The sequence below is a fragment of the Protopterus annectens genome, chromosome 12.part0 (genome assembly GCF_019279795.1).
Source record: "Protopterus annectens isolate FY-2018-M chromosome 12.part0, PAN1.0, whole genome shotgun sequence".
In the NCBI taxonomy this organism is placed as follows: domain Eukaryota; kingdom Metazoa; phylum Chordata; order Ceratodontiformes; family Protopteridae; genus Protopterus; species Protopterus annectens.
In genome coordinates, this window is record NC_056746.1 from 556,502 (window position 1) to 581,691 (window position 25,190).

Sequence of the window (25,190 nt, forward strand, 5' to 3'; positions counted from 1 at the left end):
ATAATTCCAAAACCATGCTATGTACAAGGTTTAGAAAGATTTCATCTTAAAGCTTAGACAATAGCAAGTTCAATTAATATTTGACCTCTGTCTAGTGCAGGTAAATAGATATTAACTGTTTTATTATATTGATTTATGTAGATATTTTTTTAACATTTTCTAAATATCTCAACAACCAAGAACACAGACAGAACTCCTTTGCCTCATATGAAAGCTCAGTTAGATGAATAAAATGCTGCTGACAGTATGTATCCAGTGGTTGCTGAGATATAGTAAGTTGTTTACAAAATATTACAAATGAATAGTTACTGGGCAGGTTTAGGCCTCCTTTAAGAGTTAAAACCTTACACGGAGGTGAAAATAGTGATGACAGCAAGCTTTGCATATTCATGAGAACATGCTGATTCACCCCTAAGGCTAACACGGTCCATGTAAGACAGTAGGGGTGTCCAGGGGCCCTAACACCCCCAGAAGAGTGGCCCAAAGTAAACACCCACAGAGTCCATGGAAATAAAAAACACAACAAAAAATCCCCCCACAGACTAAGAACAGAAAATATATAAATGAACATGTTAAAAATTTTTATTAAATCGAAAGATGTTTGGGGGGCGCCATTTGTGGTGTGCCAGGCAGCTACAGTTAGCAGTCAGTGGAAAGCATATAAGAACTAAATATGCAAAGTAAGCCAAGCCCAATAGAGTAGGGGTAGAGATGTCGGCTGAAGAGCAGGCATTCATGGTTGACCCCCCACAGCACCAATTTTTTTTTTAGCAAAATAAGCAGAAACAAGTCCCTGACAAACATGTACACATATAAAATCACATTTTATGTAAAATGTAATGAAATAGTCCATTTAATTTGAAGAAATGTGAGGTAACAAAACAATAAAAATGCCAGATGTGCCTATAGCTGAGCTACAGTTTAACGGGGTGAGTGCATCTGCCCGAGGTGAGCAGTTGTTTAACTGGTGAAAATGAGTGCCCGTAGCTGAGCAGTGGTTTAACAGGTGCATATTGAGTGCCCTGGGTGAGCAGTGGTTTAACACACTGAAACTGTGTGCCCTAGCTGAGCAGCTGAGGATAGGTGACAGCCAAATGGGGGTAAGCCAACCCCCTTTTCGGAGCCCGCTAACAAGCTAACCGACGGGCAACGTGAGCAAGCTGTAACAAAAATGCCTTTTACAGACATAGCCTGTCTAGACAGTCTTAAAATATAAAAAACAGTGGCCAGGTTCAACCCAGGATACCATGCACCATAGTCAAGGTACTGAACCACTAAGCCACAACAGCTGTACTAGAAATGCAGTAATAGCAAATATATAGGAATGAATAGAAAGTGGAGCATGACAAAGCAGGTTTTGTGAAGTGGGTACAATCCCAAAATGGCCAATCACAGATAATGCGGAAAACGGGATATATAAGCCCCATAGGCGGAATACACAGCATAAACGATTGTAGAACTGACTTGCAGCCAGAATGTCAGGTGTAGGTGAGGGTAGCTGCTTTGAGCACAGAGGGGGTGTTGAGGAGTCCAGATACATGGTCTGGCTCCTAGTCCACAATCATGAGGCCCAACTCATGCAGGGCCAGGCCCCGTGGGGAGCATATAGGGCTGAGGCATGGGACCGGTGGCTCATGATCTCACCAGTGCCAAGGGATTCCAAGGACTGGTGAGCAGGTCCCACCACCATGGACCTGAAGAGACCCAAACAGGACCAATTGAACCTTTTGGGTCAGGAGGCCCGCAAATGCCCAATGCCCCACTACTAAGTTACATTTTTATGTATGTAAGAAATTAAATTAGCTGATATTATGGATTTTATTCCAATATTACTTCATTTATATTACAGCTGCAGGTGTCCGTTTTTCAACCCAGAGCCTATGGGATAGGCTGGTGCTTGGGCCCCCAGGCAGGTCAGTAATCCACCCCTAACTGTAAAGAAATATAAAGTATGACAGTTAGCAAAACAGTGCAGTGTAGTCACTAAGTAATAAAATGTGCAAGTAACAGTGTAAAAGTGTTTGCAAGTATTCCTTGATTACAAAAGTGTGTTCCAGTCTGAAATCCAAACACAAAAAATTAAAATGTCTCAAATAAAGTCTGAAATAAAGATGCCCCACCTGTAATATAATAGTACATAACCTGCAGCAGGCTGAAAAGTACAGCTGCAGAAGATGAGCAAATCACATGTGTGAAATATATCCCTGTTGAAATACTGAAACATGACAGAAGTGAGACTGCTGGAAAGGATTGTAATAACTACAGGTAAAACATGTCAATAAAGCCTAGAAGTACGTACCATCCTGAATAGTAAAATGAAAACAAGTGAGAGGGTGTGAGAAGATTATGAATCCACCAATAAAGTAGTAATAACCCCTGAATAAAGTATACTGCAGTCAGTACAGAATGAAATGAATGTGACAAGTAAAACCAAACTGCAAAATGTGTCCAAAGTGTTGCTGCAGCTGGAATGTGTATCCCAAAATCTGGATATGTTGCTCTCAGTCTGCAATATGCAGATAGTATGATTGTCTGAAATATCAAACATCCACAGTTGTCTATAGCTATATAAAGCAAATGTAGCAGGATGATGTAGCTGAACAAAGCCAGATATGAACGTGTATGAATAACAATAAAATGAATATTGATGTAGCAGTAACAGTCCTATCACCAAAGTGAACAAGTTACCAAATAGGAATCTGTAGTTAGAACAGTAGTTTTATATATCTGTAGCTATTAAAAATTTACAGCATATGTATTGGTATTAAGGTGTTAATAATTTTTTCTTCCCCCCACCCTATAACCACATATAATCCATTCCAGGGAAATTTGGTATGTGCAATCACAATTAACACCCCTGGACATTTGTCCTGTTGGGTCATAAATATGTGCATGTCCGTTGATGCATCTGCCCTGTTCATACATCCAAACCTGATGGCCTGTTGCCATCAATCAACCCTGCATGTTGTTAGACTGTGTATTGCTGTTCAAATTATGCATGTGTTATGCTCGCTGTTCAATGGTGTGAATATCTGGGTGTTTGGTTAATGGGAATACTAATGCATGTTTTAAAATTTGTGGGTTTTTTAACTAACCCAAACTGTCATGACATAATGCAAAACATAGAGACGGGGAAGGCGGGTTCCACCCCACCTCTCCCACCTCAGCTGGCGAGTGCACCTGGCACTAGTGCCCAGTCTGGACCCTCCCCCGGGTGGCCCTGTGCCACCTGCGGGGGAAGCTGCGGGGGATGGGGCCCCCCCTGCAAGTGGGCGGAGGAGAACCACCACTCACCCTCCAAGCCCGGACTGTGGGGGGGAGACCCGGGGACTCTGTTCTTGGGCCCCACCAGCTTGAGGCACAGGTGGCACAATTTACAGGCATGCCTGTTCCCCGCCTACACACCCCCCAGCACAGCCCAGTCCTGGGCAGTGAAGGAACAGTGGCAACTGCCCATGGGTGGGGATATCAGTTCAACTGTTGCCATCTGGGGGCTCAGGGGGGATATCCAAACCTCCGTGTCAATTGTGTAACCCCCACACGTGTAAACACCCCTGTATGCATCTTGTTTGTCTTGTCTGTTGACCACCCAACCTACCCCCCAGCTATCCCGACCCTTCACCTGACATACCACTCTCACCTAAAAAAAAAAGGGCACTCTGTACCCACAAAAATTACCCCATACATAGCTGCCCTTTCCCCACATGTCTGCTGGACATGGAAACTATCAATTACAATTGGCTGTACAACAAGTATTATTGTTGCCCTTTAAACCTCTCGGGGGTGGAAGGTTCAAATGTCACACCAAATTAAAAACATATGCACAGCTGTTGCTGATGAAGAAATGGGCAGCTATGGGCTTTACCTACATCCCTCCTGCAAAACCCAAGCTTGTTTCCCTACTGTCTTACCCTCTTTGTGCCCCCTTTTTTCACCACTTTCCTGTCTCCCCATTTTCATTCTTTCAAAGAAAATGGGGGGCAAAGTAAGGAAGGGTTTTGGCGGGGGGGGTGTGGAGCAAACGCCAGTGCGCATGGAGCCCCATGCAAACCAGCTAACCCGTTACAACTGCTTAAAAGTGCCTTAGTCACTTTGATTGACAGGTCCTGTAGTCAGTTAAAAAGCAAAATAAAATCCCACGGGTAGTCCCAACCCAGGAAACAGTAGTCTGCATGATTTACCACTAAGCCATGACTGTTATACAAGAACATTGTGCTAAAATAAATATATCATGTAATAGTAGGAATGAATGTAAAGGGAAGCATGTCATTTAGAATTACTGTCAAAACTAGTGGATTTCCATAATAGTAGTGTGTGAACAGAAATAGCCATGCTAGTTGGTAGCTAGTAGGTAATAATGTCACTGTAGCACCTTGCAACCCAAAATACTCACAGCAGGATAATCATTGCCCATCCCCCACAACCTCTTACAGGAACACATCCAGACCAAGTAATAAAATATGTAGCAAACCAAACCAGGGGGTAACAGGTTCTGCATTATTTGGGGTGTTTGGAAGGGTATGAAGTCTGAAACTTGAATGTTTGTCACTATATTCTACTTGAGCCCAGAGTGATTTGCCAGAAAAAGCTGTGCATGAGATATTGACCAAAATATGAGGAAATGTGGACAACCTGCAAATATTTGTACACATGAGAGGTCTGAACCCCCATATTTGAATAGTTAAGAGCCTAGACATAGCAACAGTGAATGAGTTACAGGGATGCCCCACAGACATGTGAAATGTACAAACAGTAGGCAGAAAGGTGTTTTAAACCCTGCAATGGTAACTATGGTGTCCTGAAAGTATGCACCACTTGCATGGCAGAAAAGTGTAGTAATACATATGCTCATGCTATCCCCAGTCACAACTGCAGCATACCAGACAATTTAATGGGTGTACCCACTGATATTTCCATTCCATGAGGCAGATAACAGATGCACCTGAGAGTCTCTGGGGGGCCCCAGCAGCATACTCAAATACCCCAATAGATGTCAAGGCCCACACCATGGCCAGACCACACTGCATGCAACACCCTAGCAGATATAGCAAGCATTCCAAGGTGTGAAGCAAAAAAAGGAAAGCCACAGCACACTACAGTCAGGACACCTAGCAGGCATACAAGTAGTGACTGTAAAGGGCAAATATTGAAGCCATAGCAACAAAGTGCAAGCAAAAGGAAAAAAACCCCACACACACACACATTAACAAATAGTAGTTTGGTGTCAGTGTACATACACAGTTAGTACAGGAAACTGGAGAAATGAATGGAGGAATGTTAATCTACAACACAGCTGGAAATATGGGGAGATACCAACCTTTTCACTCACAGAACATTGTCCACAGCATACCCATGGTCCCTGCCCTTAAAATCTGAAAGGGGCCTATCTCACATACCTTTTATAGCACTGTTCTGAAATCACAGTGAGAATGCAATCAGTACACAACTGGCTGCATGCAATTAGCAAATGCTGGCTAACAATTGGGCAGAGGCCATCACATGGACATATGCAGATACCTAAAAGTATGCTGTACTCCCCGTCCACACATGCAATACTTTCATTGCACCCTGAGGAGGAAGGAGAAGACAAAAGAGAGAGAGAGAGAGAGACAGAGACAGAAAAAAGAAATTAAACAGACACAAACAAAACTGTCAGCAACAGCCACCTGAAAGCTGACAACTGGCAAGTGGAGCAGCAGGACACAAACCAGACGGCAACACAAAGCTGTGACAAACACAGGTAATGTAAAGTAATACTTTAAAAGGGCTACATACTGTGAACCCCCCATATGTGTCATTGGTCTGTATCCATATGTATATGAAGATTTCAAAGGGCAGGGGACATACAGCAACTATCAGTGAAGGCTGTACATACATTTTTATGTGAGAGCATCTATGTGCACATATCAATGTAGGTTGATGTAGGTTGTAGTGCAATGTACAAAAATTTCACAGTTATGTATGTTTAGCAGTATGTTAGGGGTGTATACAGTATGGTAGACAAACATGTTGATATACCTGTCATCATATGGAAATTTTGTATGTCAAAATATGTATGTATGTATGTATTATATATATATATATATATATATATATATATATATATATATGCATATATGTATAGATACATAGAGAGAGGAAACATAGACAGATGTAGATAGATAGAATATGTACAAACATATATTAAACACACATACAGATATAGATATATGTAGATACATATACATAGACAGACTGATCTGACTATCTACAGGTATGACTATATGAATAACACCCCCCCGTCCCACCCCTGTCACTCTCACCCCCTTGTTCTCCATATCTATAGCAATATATGTACATCAAATATATATATGTGTATATTTTACAGACAAAAAATATATATATATATATACATATAGATATATCTATATAATATATATATATATATATATATATATATATATAAAAGAGAGAGAGAGAGAGAGAGATGTATATATATTCTGAGTGAGGCACATTTGTACAGATGTATTGCAACAGGGGCCTGGTGACAAAGGCATGGAGGAACACCAGTGTCAAAACTGGTACCATACCCCATTTCAAATCACCTACACCAGTAACCACCAGATATGTGATTGGCTGCCCACCACTGCATGTGTCAGGGGGGAACAGGGTCATAAGTGTACAAAATCCCCCCAAAGATATTCACAGTGGCACTATTCCTGGAATACCTGCACATGGTATTTTCAGCAGACATGGTGTGTCCAGGACATGTAGCCAGGGACCTCCACACCACATAATGGATGCCATGATTCCTCACATGACAGCTACAGATATGGAGAAGGACACAGTGACATGTACAACACTGTGACAATGCACTCAAACACATTACCAATGCACAGTGACTGACAACACCACAAAACACACATACTACCCACATAGAGGTTACCACTCCTGGATTTACATAAAGTCACACCCATGACAGATGTCCAAAAACCATAGTAACACCTCACACCATCCACAACCTAAATGACTGCTTTTTCGTTTCCACTGCAATAGAGAGCACATTTGGGGGTGGTTCCTACCCACAGATAAGACATACCCTGCAATAAACCCACAGTGTTAAGAAGCAAGACTATGAGTACATGTCACACATACCCCTGCTGAATGTTAGTCAGATAGGTAATATGCCATATGAGTCACCCTGTGTAACTGTGTGACAGCAGCAGGTACCATCACACCACATATGTCACAATGGTCAGGGTAGCAGAACAGTATGCTGCTGTAGTCCCACAATAGCATATTGTATAGATTGTATTGTAATGTATTGTATTGTGTTGTATTGTCTTGGTATGTTGAGGTGCCTCCTTCTGGAGTGGAACCACTGCTGCGGGCCAGTGTACAGGTACATATCCTGTAGTCAGGCTAGTGTTACATAGCACTTCTATATGTGTGTTTAGCTCCTGTCAGAGTTCATGTAGCATGCAACCGGGGATACCATCAGGTCCCAGTCATGTTGTGTATTCTTTCCTGAGGGCCCCCCTGGACATCTGTGATGACAGGGAGGTTACAGTCAATAACTATGTCTTATTTTGGGGGAGAGGGAGGGGTGACACCTGCACTGAACCTGTCTGCCACAATGTTGTCAATATCTGTGGTTCCAGTGAAATATTTGTTGTTGTGTACTAACTATGAGCATAGAGGAGGTATTCTGACCAGGTTGCTAAGATAACTGAAGAAGGCCTTCTGGTTATCTGTAGTGTCCCTTGATTTCCCTCTCAAAGTTGCCCATGGATGTTTGTATGAGGGGAAAAAAGATCCTTTCTAGTGCTGCTCAGACATGCCATCCCTTTATGGAATTATGCTCTTTTTGCAGTAGCTTCCATCTTTTTTAATACAATCTGTTTTGGCTGGGGTCCACCAGACAGGATGCTGTCCCTTTGTGGGAGTGTCCTTTTTTGGTTCATTTAATTGAAAAATTTTTGCATTTTTTTATCCCGGACATATGAGCGGGGAACATCACTGCAGTGATTTAATCAGAAATGTCCATCAGCGCACGGATATCCACAGGCAACAGGTCACCACAGGTGGGGGGTGGCTACACACCCCCACTCACCAGACTGGAGGGACTACTCATGAGTGTAGTGGCTCAGTCCGCCAGTAACAACAACAGCAGCAGACATGCATTATGATGGAGGCGGGAGCCACACAGCAGCAAGACTATGAGTGCAGGGTAATATGCCATTTTATAGTTGACTGTTGTGTACACTGGTAGTTAATGCATGTGAGGTATGCCCTTTGGTTTGTAGCTGTCATCATAGTATTTAATGTGCAAGTGTGATACCCTAAAATTTTAGCAGCTGACCTGTGAAAGGCAACTGTTGTACTACTGACCTGTATCATACCAGTAACAATGGCACAGTTGTGCCCACTGACATTATTTTCCCCACTTCTGCAGGTCCCTGTGTAACAGCAATGCAGCCTATCCATGCTGGTGAGTTTTATTAACAATACATGTAATAGTCTTGATAGTAATAGTAATATTAGGCTCACAGTAGTGCTCTTTGCATGCATGCAGGTGTGTCTGTGTCTGTGTGTTGATATCAAAACTGAGTAGTGCAATTGGGGCAACATGTGTACTGTGCATGTGTGCATGTGGGGCACCGGGCATGTGTGTGCATGTGCATGTGTGCATGTTTTGGCATTTGCATGGGGCACCTGTGCATGTGTGCATGTGTGCATGTGTGCATGGATGTGTGCATGTGTGCATGTGCGGCATGTGCGCATGGGGCATGTGTTTTGTGCATGTGTGCACCTGTGCATGTGTGCATGTGTGCATGTGTTTGTGCATGTCTACCTGTGTATGTGTATGTGTGCATCACTGGTAATGTGTAGACATTGTAAACTGTGTTTCCTGTTTCCTCCCACAGGTTCTGGTGCTGCTCTGGTGTCATGCAGCAGGAACCTGAATCAGGTGCCATGGGTACTGATAATGATGACATCTTTTAATGGCACAGGAAGGTATGCCGGGGTCCATCATTGGTCACCCATTGACAGTACACAGCTGTCAACCCCATAAATGTGCACAGTTATCCTGCCAATACACCCTTTGTCACCAATGTCCCTAGGTGATGGACAGCATACAGGGGGCATTGACCGGGGTAATGGGGTATCTGTGGCACATGCCTCCCCAAAAGCAGCCATGGGCATGGCCCTGAGATGGTACCAAAAGACAGATGTCCGGGGGTTTTTGGGAGCATCCGGGGCATACTGCCCCTGTCAGAGCCCCACAGAGGTCTTAAACCTCAGCTATGTTTCGGGCTGTCATGCAGGCACGGGCGTAGGGAAAAGTACACCAGACAGGGTCTGAGGGAGCTGACAGCATGTACAGCCATGACTGACAGTAGGGAATTGATCCGTAATTTCACCGATGTCATAGACAGAGGGGGGACATATTAGACCGGTTCCACAACTACATGTCCATGAGCCGGGGCGATGGTGGATGGTTGAGGCCCCCGGGGGAGTATGCCAGCAACAGCAGCAGCTGGCAGTCGGCAGATGACAACAGGGCCGCTGCCCCCCATAGTGCCAGCAGCAGCCCCAGCAATGCTGGGTCTGTGCTGTCATCAGACCCCCCCAGGAGACCAGCGGCAGGGTGGCTCTGGCCAGGCCCGACGGGGATCTGTGCCCAGTCAAAACACCTGCTTCTGATGAAAATACCCAGTCGGGGTTGGTACCAGATACTTTGTAGCCCCCCTGAAAGGGCACAGGTACCTTTCCATGGCCAGAGACACTGATCTGTATGACCTGGCAGGTACAGTCTGTGGCTGTCCACAAACACCAGTATAGGGCCCATGAGGTGGAACTGTGTGCATCCATACACACATGCAAATTGACAACACCTAGGGCTACCGCAACGCACACACTGCATCAACATTGCCCCACCTTGTACTGCTGCCCTCACCAACAACAACATACATGTAAATTTGGTGGTATCTGGCTGACTCAGGCATACCAAGTTCACACCCTGTGCATATGATAAAACCCGGCCACCTCCTGCAATCTGTAACATCAGTGCAGGTACAGGTTAACATGTTGCTGATGCACAGGGTGACTACATAGACGGTATTTGTATCATTTTTAACAGTACTGTGTGCGGGAATAATTGTGGGTATATCACAGCATGCCTGATGCAGAAAGGGGGATTGTCATGTACTGTTGTCTACACCCATGGTAAGTACCATAGTGTATCATCTGCACATGTTGGCATACTGGTGGTAAGGATGCCCAAAGAAGGCTACATACATAGGTAGCACAGGGATAAGGTAATGAATGATTAATACGCAATGATGGACATGTAAACTGCAAGTGGATTTTGCCCACACTGGACTCTGCAATGCGGATGTTTGAGGATGTTGATATGGGGCAGTACAAATTTGGTACAGGACACACAGGAGCACCCTAGCACTGCAAGCTCACATCTCATACCATGCTGGACAGCTCCAACACACAAAACTAACTGTCACAGGAGGGAGAGTCCCCAAAATGTCAGGGATACTGTGGTGGCTGGCCAGGTAGCATACATCCTACTAATATGGAACCACTGAGTGAAGGCTCAGTGTCTGTTATTTGACATGTGTATTACTGCAGGTATGAGCACATGGGTTTCCATCCAGTTATTGTACATCCTGACAGTACATGGGCTGTTTTTGGGACTGAGACTGGACCCAGCCATCTGACCTGTGTATTTCCATGTACATGTGCATAGTGCCTGCATATTTGCAGTGTTACCTACAAGTGGTACAGCTTGTTTGTTGTACAATGGACTACATGCAGCCCTGTTTACTGTAGCTTTGTTTGCATGCATGTTTGCTTGTAATTACCCTGAATCCCGATCCCACCTGCAATGCATAGTTACAGAGCTTCTGTGGACTCCTAGTGACATCTGCATAGCCACTATATGTATGTCCATGTCTCACTTGGGAAAGTCACTGTTTGTCCTGTTCCCTGCCGCCCGTGACACATTGCATATGACTTACCTGGCATTTTTCCACGTGAGCAGTCATATATGCTACCCAACCAATCACAGGCACTACCCCTCCCTATTCATCTTCTGTTGAACCACCTGCTTTAGGGGCTTGCACCTGTCACCCCTGGTCTTTGGATATTGGCAAAGGCTCTTGCTACCCCATAGGGTTGTTAGGCAAGGCTCAAATGACAAACCCACCTTCATAGGTATCACAAGGATAAGAAAGTAAAGTAATGCTACCCAACGGGTCAAACCTCAAGATGCATGCACCAAAACTCTCCCTTTGCATGGAGAAACATATCTGTGCAGTAACAGATGCCTGGTTTGGGGACTGAGAGCACCCCAGCACTACCAGGTTATACCTCATACCATGCTTTTCAGCCCCCGAACTTGCGAACCACAAATGGAGGGGGGGTACTGATATTCATCAAAGATACCCCATCCAGGTTGGTGGCAAAGCACCAAGCATCAGAGACTATCCATGTGCAACTAACAATGGGTGAAACTGCCTTCCAGGTTATAGCCTGCTACAGACCACCCCCCCAAACCCAAGAACTGCACTGGGCCCTTTCCCGAGAACAGTGGAAATATGAAGGTTTTCCAAACACCATTATATTGGGGACATCAACTACCCAAACATAGACTGGGAGCATGACTCTAGCTCCAAACCCTAGGGCCCAAAAATTCCTAGAATATATTCAAATGCTATGGAACAACTTGTTAACACTCCCACAAGAAGGGCATACTGGACCTGATCATCACCAACATGGGGGCTCTATGCTCCAGACAAGAAGTGTATCCCCCACTGGTAAGATCAGACCATGAACTAATCTCACTGGATATTCACATGGCCCCCCCCCAGAACACCACAGTGAACAACTTCTAAAGCAAACCCCACTCCTCAAAACTGATGTGGAAACCTTCAAAGCCCCCCGGGCCCGTGGAAACTACAGACCAGACCCAGATTCCTCTATAAACACATTCTATGGACACCCAGGAATGCATGGATCATGTGATAAAAAACCAAGACCCAATCCTCCAAAGGCAGACGCCCCGTCGGGGGCCCCGCCATAAACAAACTACACAATAGAAGGAGGAAGCTACAAAAGATACAGCAAAACCCAAAAGGGGAAAGGGATCACTGATCAGTATTTAAGGCCCAAATTTTAACCTTAAAAAGGCCAACCCTTTTCCAAAAAGATTTTTTTTTTTTTTTTTTTTTTTTTTTTTTTTTTTTGGGGGGGGGGGGGGGGGGGGGGGGGGGGGGGGGGGGGGGGCCTTAAAAAGCCAGGCCCTTTTCCAAGGAAAGGGAAAATTGCCCAAAAAGGACCAACCTTTTAAAGGAAAAAAAATCCCCCAAGGGCCCCTTCCCTTTTAGTTTATTTTTAAGGGAACCCCTGGGGTGGGTAATAAAAAACCAAGGGAAATATTGGGCCCTTTTTTTTACAAAAAAACCCCCAAAAAAGGGGGACCCAAAAAAAAAAAAATTTTCCCCCCCTCCCCAAAGGCAAAAAAAAAACCGTTCCTGTGGGGGGGACGGGGCCCCCAATAAAACCCAAATTTTTTCCCCCCAAAAAAAAAAAATTAAAAAAAAAAAGGGGGAAAGGAAGGGCTACCAAATTGGGGAAATTTAAACCCAAGCCAAAAAAATCCCCCCCCCCCCCCCCCCCCCCCCCCCCCCCCCCCCCCCCCCCCACCCCCCCCCCCCCCCCCCCCCCCCCACCCCCCCCCCCCCCCCCCCCCCCAAAAAAAGGGGGAAAAAAAAAGGGGGCTTTTTCACTGGGAAATCAGTATTTAGCAAAACTACAGGCACTCATAAGATTGTCTAAGGCCAGCTTCAAGAGAAATTGCACAGGACACAAAGGAAAAAAAGGCTTTCTTAGTTATGTTAGGAACCTGGGTGGAAAACCCAGATATGCTCAGAGGTAGTCCAAAATGTCAATAGAAACACCAAACCCACAGACATTCCCAAAATTCTAGCTGACAGGTTCAGCAAACTTCTACCCTCCACACCAAAAGTGCAAATGTATCCCAGCAGAGTGCTCCCCCTGACATCTCAGATGCTCAGGTAAGCCACCCTCCAAAGAAAACACACTGCATCAATGGGACCAGACAGTGTCCCGGCTTTTCCAAATGAACTCCAAGAAGAGCTACAACCAAACATAAAACTACTGTTCAACCCCAGCCTTACTACAGGATATGTGGCCAAAGAGGCGCAGCAACAGTGGTCCTCTACAGAAAGGGGGGCCTCAACGGATCCTGGACACTACCCCATAAGCCACACTAGCTGGTCTGCGGGTTTGGAAAGGATCATCATGGACCCAAAAAAAAGATATTGGGGACCAAACCCTGGATCATACCCAGTTTGGCTTTGTTAAGGGCAGATCCTGCCCCCAAACCTGGTTGATTTCTTTGAAACAGTCACCAAGGCCATTGATGAGGGAAGGTGGTCCACACAGCCTAGGGACATCACAAACCCTTTAAAATACCCCACACGGGCATTCTAGAGAAGCTCACCAGTTTAAAATTTGCCCTATGTCACTAGATGGATTGCACACTGGCTCAAGGACAGAACCCACATGGTTAGAATTGCTGGAGCCATGCCAGACTCCAAACCAGTTGGGTGTCCCACAAGGCTCAGTCCTGGGACCTCTTGTTTGGTATATTTTTTCGGGGGTACAGGCCAACACAAGGACTGTGGCTGACCAAATATGCAGATGACTGCAAACTGGCCGCCATAATCGACTCTCCAGCCCCGCATCCTCCAAAGGGCCTCATAGAAACAGACAACCCAGAGCCATGGCCTCAAGCTGAATGCAAAAAGTGTATAGTCATCCCTTTGGCAAAAAAAAAGTCCCACAAAGTACCACATAGGTGGTAATCCATTGCAGAAGAAGTAATTGGGGACCTGGGGCCCCTTGATAGAATCTCATTTGACAACCAGGGCCAAAGGGAAAAGACATTTTAAAAGCCCACCCCATCATGAAGGGATTCACATCTAGATCGGGGAGGTGCCCTTTACTCATCCCTCATTAGGCCCATAATTAAAATCTGTTGGGATGTCCCTTACCAGACACCTGCAGCAACTGGAAAGACCCCAAAAGTACCTCACCAAGAGAAACAAAAGGGGTCAAACAGACCAAGCTGCTTAAAAAAACCCCAGCTCTACTCAGTGGCATACCGCCTGTTCAGAGGGGATCTGTGCCTGATGTATGCCATGTCAAACCCGAATTAATGGGCATGCCCCTGAGAATATCCAAATCCCATCAGGCTACACGCTTGGGGACTTGAACCTCTGCACTGAAATAAATAGGACATGCTGAGGGACAGATTCATAACCCAGAGGCTCACTTCATTGGAATAAAATCCCCGTCCAGGTTAGGCAGAGTCCTCATTGACCCCTTTAAGAGGAAGCTTTTGAGTGGATGGGACATTTTAGGTGTACCCCGGGTATCACTTCTGTGTCACTGTTAGACAAAGGCACAGTATACTAACCTCAGAAAAGGGCATGGCAAGATATTTTACAATGGATGGCGACAGCCAAACACATTCTGGCTAGGTTCATAAATGCCCTAGGGGAGATAGCCAAAGAACCATGAACCTATGTACCTTGTTCCCCATTGGCCCTATGTGCTGTTAATCACCATGGCAATCACAATACTATGGGCATGCAAAAGGGCAGTTGTCAGTCACCTGATGGTACAGTTGTGGAAATCATTGGCAATGTCACAGCTACATGTACACAGTCAACCCCTCCCCCAAAATGGACAAAAACTTTTGGGTGGAACAACATAGCCAAACTGGGGACTAAACACTCTGAACCCAGTATGGCAAACCGTCAGGTGGCATGAAAACTAAGTGACTAAAAACCAGTCTGATGTAGACCACACTGACAGCAATACAAGCACAAACACTGGCCCATTGTGGAGCCTAAAAAAGCATCCTGCCTGACCCGACACCTCTGCAGCTGGCACACAGGCATGTATGCCTGAACACATCACATAACACATAGCACACAAACCCGTGTGCCAAAAATCACAGCCTGTAATTAGACAACACACCTGCCCAGTTGTGTTAGGTACCTTTATTGTCCTACAGTGAGGTCACCCACCAGGCTGGAAAAAGGCACAGTGAATGCCTGTGCACTATGGTCCACCACATAACACAAGCATACAGGGGCAAGGAGGCACATATGACTCAGTCATTGTCCATGCCCATACCTTTCCTGCTGTACTTATAGGGTGCTGAACATCAGTGTTTAGAAAGGGGAAAGTGCATCCAGGGGTTTTCCCCGTTGCCAAAGGGACATTTCACACAAAATTGCACACACACTAACCCCCCCTCCAAAAACACACTTGCAGGATTCAAACCACTACTTAACTATGTTATGACACTCAAGACGGATGCATTAGCGGGCCCCATTCGATTACTGGGTGGTTTTTTTCCGCTTTTCAAAGGGGGCTGACATCATCAGTGTTTTAAAGGGAAATGTGCATCCAGTGTGCCCGTTGGGGGCATTTCACACAAAATTGCCCCACATAACCCTCTCATCCAAAACACACACTTGCTGGATTCAAACCACTACCTATGTTTTCACCAGACGGACAAGCTGCTATTCCTACTGGGAGGTTTTCCTTCTCCTGCTTTACTTATAGGGTGCTGACATCATGTGTTTAGACAGGGGAATGTGCATCCTGTAGTGTGTTTTCCCCGGGCCAAAAGGACATTTCCCCAAAAAAATTGCCCCACATAACCCCCCATCCAAACACACCAAACCCCAAAATTCAAACCCTACCTAACTATGTTATGACACTGAGACACATGATTAGCAGACTATTCCCTTACTGGAAGGTCTCCTTTCCTGCTTTAATTATAGGGTTGACATCATCAGTGTTTAGAAAGGGAATGTGCATCCTTGTGTGTTTTTCCCCCTTTCCAAAAAGGGACATTTTTACAAAATTGCACACACACTAAACCCCCCCATCCAAACACACACATTGCAGGATTCAAACCACTATCTAACTATGCTATGACACTGAGATGGACACATTAGAGCACACTATTGCATTACTGGGAGGTTTCTTTTTCCTGCTTACTTATAGGGTGCTGACATCATCAGTGTTTAAAAGGGGAAAGTGCATCCTGTAGTGTGTTTTTCCCAGTTGCCAAAAAGGGGCATTTCCCCCCACTTGCACACACACTAACCCCTCACCCAAACACACACCCCTTTCAGGATTCAAACCCTACCTAACTATGTTATGACACCGAGATGGAAAATTAGGAGCACTATTTGCATTACTGGGAGGTTTCTTTTTTCCTGCTGTACTTATAGGGTGCTGACATCATCAGTGTTTAGAAAGGGAATGTGCATCCTGTGTGTTTTCCCAGTTGCCAAAATGGACATTTTCCTCACACAGACTTGCACACACACCAACCCCACTCACACACACTGAGCATTTGCAGGATTCAAATCCCTACCTAACTATGTTTCGACACTCAAGACGGATGCATTAGCAGAGCACACTATTCGCATTACTGGGAAATTTCCCTTCTCCTGCTGTACTTATAGGTTGCTGACATCATCAGTGTTTAGAAAGGGGAATGTGCATCCTGTGGGGAGGCAGACGCCAAGCACACTCTGGCTAAGCTGTCATTCCCTAGGGCAAACAGCCTAGTGTTGACCTCTACACCCATACGTTTAATTGTCAAATGCACATTATTTGTTGCAAATAGACTGTTTGCAGGTCTTTATTGCCATAGCATTCCCTGTTTGTATGAACAACTTGTGTATCTGTGGAAGATGTTTGCATATGGGAGGGATCCACTATATCATTATGTCTCTGTAGTATTTAACTGTGTGCACTGGGCAGTTTTTAATGTGGTTGGTTCCTGGAATAACCCCAAAAAATACCAGATATGTGTCCAACTGCTAAACTGAGATTTGGCCAAGTGTGTGAGCATGCCCAGTTCAGCCTTCCCATGGCATGTTGTCTGACATATGTCTCATTTATCAAAGTGGGGAGCATGCCCAGTGTGAGCTTTCCATATGTTGAACTCTGCAGCCCACCACATTTGTGGATGATGTGAACTTCAACAAATATCTCCGTTTATGGTTGTGTGTTGTGTGTCATGTTGTGTAGTTACTGTCCAACTGCTTTGTGTGTGAACACAACAGGGATTATACTGTGCCTGCAGGGTTTGCATGGGATACTTTGCATACAGTTGTCAACATCCTTTCATACTGACCTAACACTGTAGTCCCGTATAGTGTACTGGTTCAGTACTTTGACTGTGGTGGACAGTATCCTGGGCTTTAGTCCTATCACTGCTTTACTTTTCCCATAGTGAGCACAACAGCCTGGTTCCACACATCTGACCATGTTGCATTATGTTCAGATATGAACATTTAAAACCCCTTGTCCAACATTGGTAGTGTATTCCACAACATAGGTGTACATTTGCAAACACTAGCGATGTCCCCTAGGCCATTTCTAATGCTAGTCGGAGAGTGTTTGCCCTTTTGACACACATTGTGGAGTTTGCCATGACATATGTCATGGTTAGTATACTGTGCCTCTGTCTGCCTGTGACATAACAGTGATACCCAGGGTAAACCTACCATCTCCCATCCACTCATCAAGATTCATCTTGAGGAGATCAAGGGGGACTCTATGGATAGCCTGTACTGGGAGTTTACTCATTGGGGGGGCTTCTGTGTTATGGATCATGCAGCACAGCTTGTCCTATGTATGTCAGTGCTGGGGTTCAGGTCTTCATGTGCATAGCTCACTGCCATTCAGATTGTACAAGGTGCAGCATGTTTATTGATTCCAGCTTGGACATGGCTTTTTACATCAGGCACAGCTTGCCTCTGGGTGGGCAGTATGGCAGTGTGTGTAGCTGCAGTTTGTTTAATCAGGCAACACATGGCATCTGTCAAGCTCTTTGATACTCCTGGTGAGGGACTGTTGGGGCCAGTTGATGGAGGTGTCTGCTGAGGTACATCCCACAGGGGCTATTGTAGTCAATTTTGCTGATGAAGGATGACTGCAGAGCCACAATGACCCCCCCTTATCTAGATCTGACAACCTTCATGATTAGGTGGGTATATGGTATGTTTCTGTAAACACTACAGCACGTTTGTCCAATGCAGGATATCTATCACCTTGTGTCCCCAGGACTCTCATTACATGTTAATTAATGGGTTAACACCTATGTGGTAATTGGTGGGCACTTACTGTATATCCACGGGGTTGACTATACACTTTCCTGCAATTAGCTTGCTGACATGGCTATGGCACCAGTTGTCTGTTTCTATGTGGCCCTTTTGTGGGATGCTTGTGTCAGCTGAGGGTCAGATATGGTGGGCAGTTTGTAGTCCTCTGCAAACATGTTCAGACACAGTCCTTCCATGTTGGCCTGTACCTATGGGACATATATAAACGAGGGAGGTCCCAGGACCAAGCCTTGTGGGATGCCAGTTATATCTGGTTTGTAGTCTGACATCGCTGCAGCCTCTCTGACCTTGTCAGTTTTGTCCTTGGTCTGGTTTGCAACCCCTCTACTGACATAAGGGTTTATATTTAAGCTGGTGAGCATATCTATAATGAACATGTAGGGTATTGTATAGAAGCCTTGCAAGGTCCAGCTAGGCTGAGTGGACCACATTGCCCTCATCAATGACCTTAATGACTGATTCAAATGAGTCAAACATGTTTAGGGGGAGGATCTGCACTTAAGAAATCCACACTGGGTAGGGTCCAGTGTCAGTAGGTCCCCAATATCTTTATGTCTGGTACATGCTGATCCTTTCCATAGCTGTGCAGACCAGCTTCAGGATTCTGGGGGGGTAGTTTTCAGTATCCATTCAGGCAACATCTTTGTTGAGAATGACCAATGTTGTTGTACACTGCTCTTTGGGTACATATCCTGTGGTAAGGCTGACATTGACCTGTACTGTGTTTTGGCATTCCATTCTTTTTGGAGTCCATGTTGGACTCAGCCCAGGACACCATCTCATACCATTGCTGCTGTGTGTTTTGCTTTGTAGATGCTGGCTGTTACCTCAGCATCTGCAATGTCAGGGGGCCAGCAGTGTGCTGGGATAGATATTTTGCATTCTGGGGGTTTTGCACTGCACCTGTCAGGATGTATGTTGGCAATATGTGTGTGTTTGGTATGTTGTTTGAAAATTTGTGTGATTCAGAGCATATCTGTGAATTCCCAACATGGTTCCTACCATCAGTTGTGAAAGCCTTGGGATTATTCTTAGTGTCCTGTACAATTTGTATCTTCATAGGTTCATGGGGTTTATACTAGGCTATCCACCCTAGGGCAGTAAGCCTAGCCAGAGTGTGTTGGGTTTCACCCCCCTTGCTATGTGAATATTATGGCCATTTATGATTTTCTTTCTGTGCCTCTGTCTGGCTGACACAGTGAAGACCCCCCGTGTAAAATCATCATCCATCCACTTGGCAAATTCCTGTTGAAGAGTGTCAGTGAGGGGCTCTGCCTAACATGGAGGGATTCTGTTTCGGGTGTGGGGGGCCTCTGGTTATGTATCTGTCCCTCCAGCACATCCTATTTCATTATTTTTGAGGTTGACATCTCTCACTCTCACAGCTCCATGGCTTTGAGTTTTTGGGGGGGAGCATGTCCATTACTCCTGTGTTGGACATGGCCTTGTACAAAACATCAATGCCTCTGTGTAGGCAGTATGTGACTGCATTCAGCTGGGGTGTCTACAGCCAGGCAGCATATGACATATATTTGAGACCCTTTATCCTCTTGGTGAGGTACCTTTGAGGTCTTTCTAACTGCTGCAGGTGTCAGGTAAGGTACATCCCAAATGAGGCATTGTACTAGATTATGGGTCTGATAAGAGAACAGTATAGGGGCACAATGACCTCTGTTGAAGATGTGAATCCTTTCATGATACGGTGTCCAATAGACAGTCTTCCTAGCCACATTGGCAATGTGAGTGTCACATAACAGGTTACTGTCCACTTGTGTCCCTAGGTCCCTGATTACTCCTTCCATACATAATGGTTTACCATCTATGTGGTAATTTGTGAGTACCTTGTTTGGTATTTGGTGGGACATTCATACTGTCCAGTGTCTTCAGGACGGCTGGGGGGGGTTTTGGGGAGAGTGTGGTCTGTAGCATGCTACAGACTGTACAGCAGTTTGCCAGGGTTTGTTTCACATGGGTGGACTCCAATGCCTTGTGCATTGTCAGTTACCTGGACGTATGGGTGTCTGTGCTGAATATGGATACTCACCCCCCTTTTTTGTTTTGTTTCCCGGTTTTGGGGCCATAACCATGATATGTGTTATAACCTGGTAGTGCTGGTGTGCTGTCAGGAGGCTTGCAGCAGGTTTCTGTCACTGCCCAGACATCGATGTTCTCCATACTGGGGGGGGCCTCAGCATGCATATTGGGGTTTACACATCTGGCATTGGTCAGCATTTCCCCTATGTTTCTTCCCACTTATGTTTTCTAGGGTGGTGGGTTAGTCTTTTCAGCCTTGCCTACAAAGGCTCTATGGAGGTGGCAAAGCCTTATCCAATATCCAAGGGGTAACAGGTGCAAGCCACCCCTGGAACACCCATGGCTTGTCAAGCATGACATCCCAAGCAGACAGACATTGATCCCCTTGGAATGACACCAGAAATTTGTGCCACTTGTTAAACTGATCATTCTGTGTTTGTACTGTGGCATCATTCTTGGTGAGGGTAGGATGCTGCAAACGGTCAGTGTAAAAGGCCTGGCTACATAATCGGGAGCTCATCTATGTCTCTTTTCATGTAGTCGGGAGGTACATCTCAGGTCATTCACACCAGCATGGACTATGACTGCATCATATTTCTACTTGCTTTGGGGTGACCTGCATACTTGTGTTATGGGGAGGCAGCCTACAGGCAGCTTACTGTACCCTTTCCCTTGTTCAGTCTGGTGGGGGACAGCAGTGTGTCTACTATGGAGTCACCTATTACAACTATATCAGGCATGTTGTTTCTCCTTCTGGCCTGTGACTGTTTGGCACACCAGCTTTGTGTACTATGTGTTGCATGTGCTATGTTTGGAGGTTGTTTGATTGGGTGTCTGCTTTGGAGGCCTCTGTTGGTGTGGTGTGTTTGTAATTGGGCCCCCGGGAATTTTTTTCTGTGTTTATGTCTTTGGTTTGCAGTTGTGATAGGTCTATGTGGGACTGGGTTTGTGGTGTGTGTGGTTACCTTCTCCTCCTGACTAGTTTTGGGGGTACTAAGTTGAGGGACCCAGCCTCCAGTTTGGATAGATGGTTGCATCTCTCACATATATTTGTATTTTTGGGGGGGTTGTGGGTTTTCTGTGTACTTGGGGCAGGTGTAACATTGCCTCAAGGGTTCACAGATTCAACTTGTTGTGGCTGGCCTTAGTGGATTGTATGTGTGGACATATTTTCTTGCCATACTACTGATCAGTGATTACTTTTTTATGTTTGCTCTATCATGTAGTAGCTTCCTCATTCTCTTGCATGGTTTGGTTATGGCTTTTCCACCATGCCAGATGCCTGCGGGATGGCATTGTGTCTTGTTTTAATTTAGGATTGCATAATCCAAGCATTCCTGGCAGTGTTCATGGAATGCCTGTATAACAGGTTCTGAGGTGTGGCCCATAATTTGCACCTGCACAGGACCTTTAATGGATTCCACATCAGTTTGGAGGAGTGCAACTTTGCTTTACACATGTTTTCACTGTGGTTTTCTGGGGGACTGTGGTCAGGATGTGTATATCCAGTGTGATTACTCTATGGTCTGGTCTTACCAGTGAGCAATACACTTCTCATCTTGCCATCCAGTACCCATGTTGCTGATTATCACATCCAGTATGCTTACCCCTCTTGTGGGAGTGGTACATTGTTCCTGGGCATTTTGGTTTATGGATTCTATGAACTTTTGTCCTACAGTGTTGGAGCTAGTATAATGCTCCCAGTCTATGTCTGGGTATTTTCAGTCACCCAATATAATGTGGTTTGGAGGACTTGATATATTCATGTATTCCAACATAGGCCAGGTGCAGTTCCTGGTGTTGGGATGGTAGTCTGTAGCAGGCTATAAACTGGGGGGCAGTTTTAGCCACTGTTACTTGACCATGGCTAGTCCATACTGCTTCTTGTTGTGGTACCAACATGGGGGTGTGGTTATCCTTGACAATTATTGCTAGTCACCCTCCTTTTTTAGCTTGTTCCATGTTTTGAGGCTGTACAGCACAGTATGAGGTGTAACCTGGTAGTGTTAGGGTGCTGTTGTGAGCCTTGACCCAGTTTTCTGTTACAGCACAGATATCAACATTCTCCATACTGGGTGAGTTTAGACTGCATGCATCTTGCTGTTTAGACTTCTGGCATTGGGTAGCATTACATCTAGGTTCTTATCCCTTTGATACCTATGGAGGTGGTTTGTGTTTTGAGCCTTACCTATTCAGGGCAGCTGTGGGGAACAACAGCCTTTGCCAGTATCCATAGGCCTGCACTGATAGGTGCACGCCAGTCCTAGCAGGTGGAGCATCATGTCATGCTCAGCATGTCATCCCAGGCTGGCACACATTGGATCCCCTTTGACTAACTGCAAAATTCAGCCAATTATTGCCCTTTATCATCTCATTGTCATATTTGGCATGATGCTTGGTGAGGGGGGATGTTAGTCAGGGTCCTCAGGCGTGAATGTAGGACATGGTGTTACATTACTTAACACATGGGTTTAGTGGTGGGGCTGCAGGGTGCCTCTGTCGGATGCACATATTACACTCCCTGTACATGTTTGTGAGCAGGTCATGTCATTTTAGGCATCCCTGTTTTTTTTGAGTGAGTCAGAGGGGGATCATTCCCAGGGTTCCTACTGAGCCAGTGTATTTTTGCGTTGCCTCTTTGCCAAGGCCAGGGCATACTGGGCACGCCTCCTTCTGCCTACTGGGGCAGGCTCAGGTTGTTCCTCCTCCGAGTCACCTGTCGCCTGTGATGGCCTTGGCAATGGTGGGGGGTGTTTGGCCAGCCCTATGCTGGTCCTGCTGCAGCTGTTTTCGCAAGATCATATTATGTAGCATAGCACATACCATGACAATTTGGGTACATGTAGTTGGTGTGTACTGCAAGGCTCCACCAGATGTGTCCAGACACCGGAACCGTGACTTGAGCAGCCCAAACACCGCTCTATTACATTACGTGTTTGTGCGTGTGCCTCATTATGACGTTCCTGTTCAGGTGTGTGTGCTTTCTGATGGGTGTCATCAGCCACGGCTCCAGTGCATAACCTGCATCCCCACTAGGTGTCCATGTGGGATGTCCCCATTGGCAAATGTCTGGTACAGCCCAAAAAGCCAGATGTGGGAATCATGGTAGCTCCCAGGGCAGCCAGCACACACATTCATTATTATGCCCTGGGCATCACACACGACCTGGCAGTTGATGGAGGGAAGCCCTTGCGTTAATGTAGGCCCTACCCCCCCGGCTGGTGCTTTGATGCGTATGTGCTGCAGTCTATTGCACCCACTACCTCAGGGTATTCCGCTATTTGCTGGAAGAGACGCATATTGCTGGCCAATACCTCACGGGCATTGGGGAAATATACATGATCACCGACATGTGCTGACATGGCATCCAGGAACTGGTGCAGTACCCTGGAGGCTGATGCCTGTGATATCCCCATCATATCACCAGTTGGTCTCTGGAAGGTACCTGTTGCTAGTATTCTTAGGCCAACACATACCTTGGTTTCCACTGGGATGGGTTCCCCCCTGTTGGTTCTTTTTGTGAGGCGGGCCTGCACAGCCCACTATTTGCTGCAGGACGTCTCTGTCCACTCTATAGCGCTCTTCTTTCTCCTGCTCATGTTACCCGTGCTAGGTGACCCTGGGCCTGTACACTCTTCTCCGCTCCTCACTGTGGGTTGTCTGGCACCATCTGCATTGTCACCACCGTGAGCAAGTCGCCTGAGTGTCATTATGACAGCTATGGCAGCCCCTAACATTTCTGCTCTGAGTTCAGCTTTTCAGTTTTCACTTCTAATAGCTTACTCCTGTCTTGCAGTGTTTTTTGAGAAAACATCCTGCACTGCTGTTTGCAGAGTTTTAAGTGTGGGCTGGGCTACTATTCTGCCTGTGTAATTGCCTGCTTCTAATTGTTTTCACCTGCTAGCTCCAGCAGATTCCCTGCTAGCTTCCTACTAATTCTGTTGCTTCCTTTTTCCTTTCTGTTTCCTCAGGGGGAGCAGCATACCAGCAGAAACACGCCACAGTGGCTTACACGCCCCCATGCTTACACGGTTCAGAATCTGCTTATTCGGGTTAAAAACGCACACCAGCTCAAACAGTGTTAATCTGAACAGCTACATGCTCAGCCACAGGGCCCCCAAAAAAGTGTTAAACATCTGCCCCCCCATGCTCAGTCTGCCCCCGCACACACCGCCTACTGCCCTTTATGGGGCGGCCCCGCAAGAAAATTTGGTGTAGGCAACAGTGTACACCTTCCATTTCTTGACTTTCCCCTACTTATGTTGTGGCACTCCCCTTTCCATGATATTTTCTGACATCTGTCATGTAACCTGACCTCCAATGAACTGCATTTTTTTTCCATTCCCCTGTGATGTCACCTATTTCCTACTCTGTTCTTCCCCCTTTTGTAACTCTTACACTACTCAGAATGTGCTCATTTGCTATGTGACAGTGGAATTCAGTATCCTAACACTCATTTGCATCAGATTGCCTACTAATGCTTAGTTACATCTCTTAGACTCAGCTTCCCCCCTTAGCAACCACTACACGGTGGCCATGTTGTTTTGGTCTGCTGGTCCCTGCATTGTTTTCCCTGTATTGCAAAAAACCCCCATTTGTGGGTTTATAACCTTTATTTTATGTTTTATATGCAGCCCGTTTGGGGGGCTGCTTAAACAATCAAAAAAAAAATATTTTTTTATTTTGCATCGGGTATTGCCAATGGCCACATATTTGGCCATTGGCATGCTGGACACATATGCACCGTTTATTTGGCGCTGACACGGCTCCATTGCGTTTTTTGGAGAAACGTACTCAGTTGTCAACTGACTACATTTCTGCAGCTAAAACGGCTCTTACACGGCTGTTTGCTTCCGGATCGCTAATCACCTCATTTGCATGCTATTCGCTGCAAAGGGTTGAGGTGAAATTTTT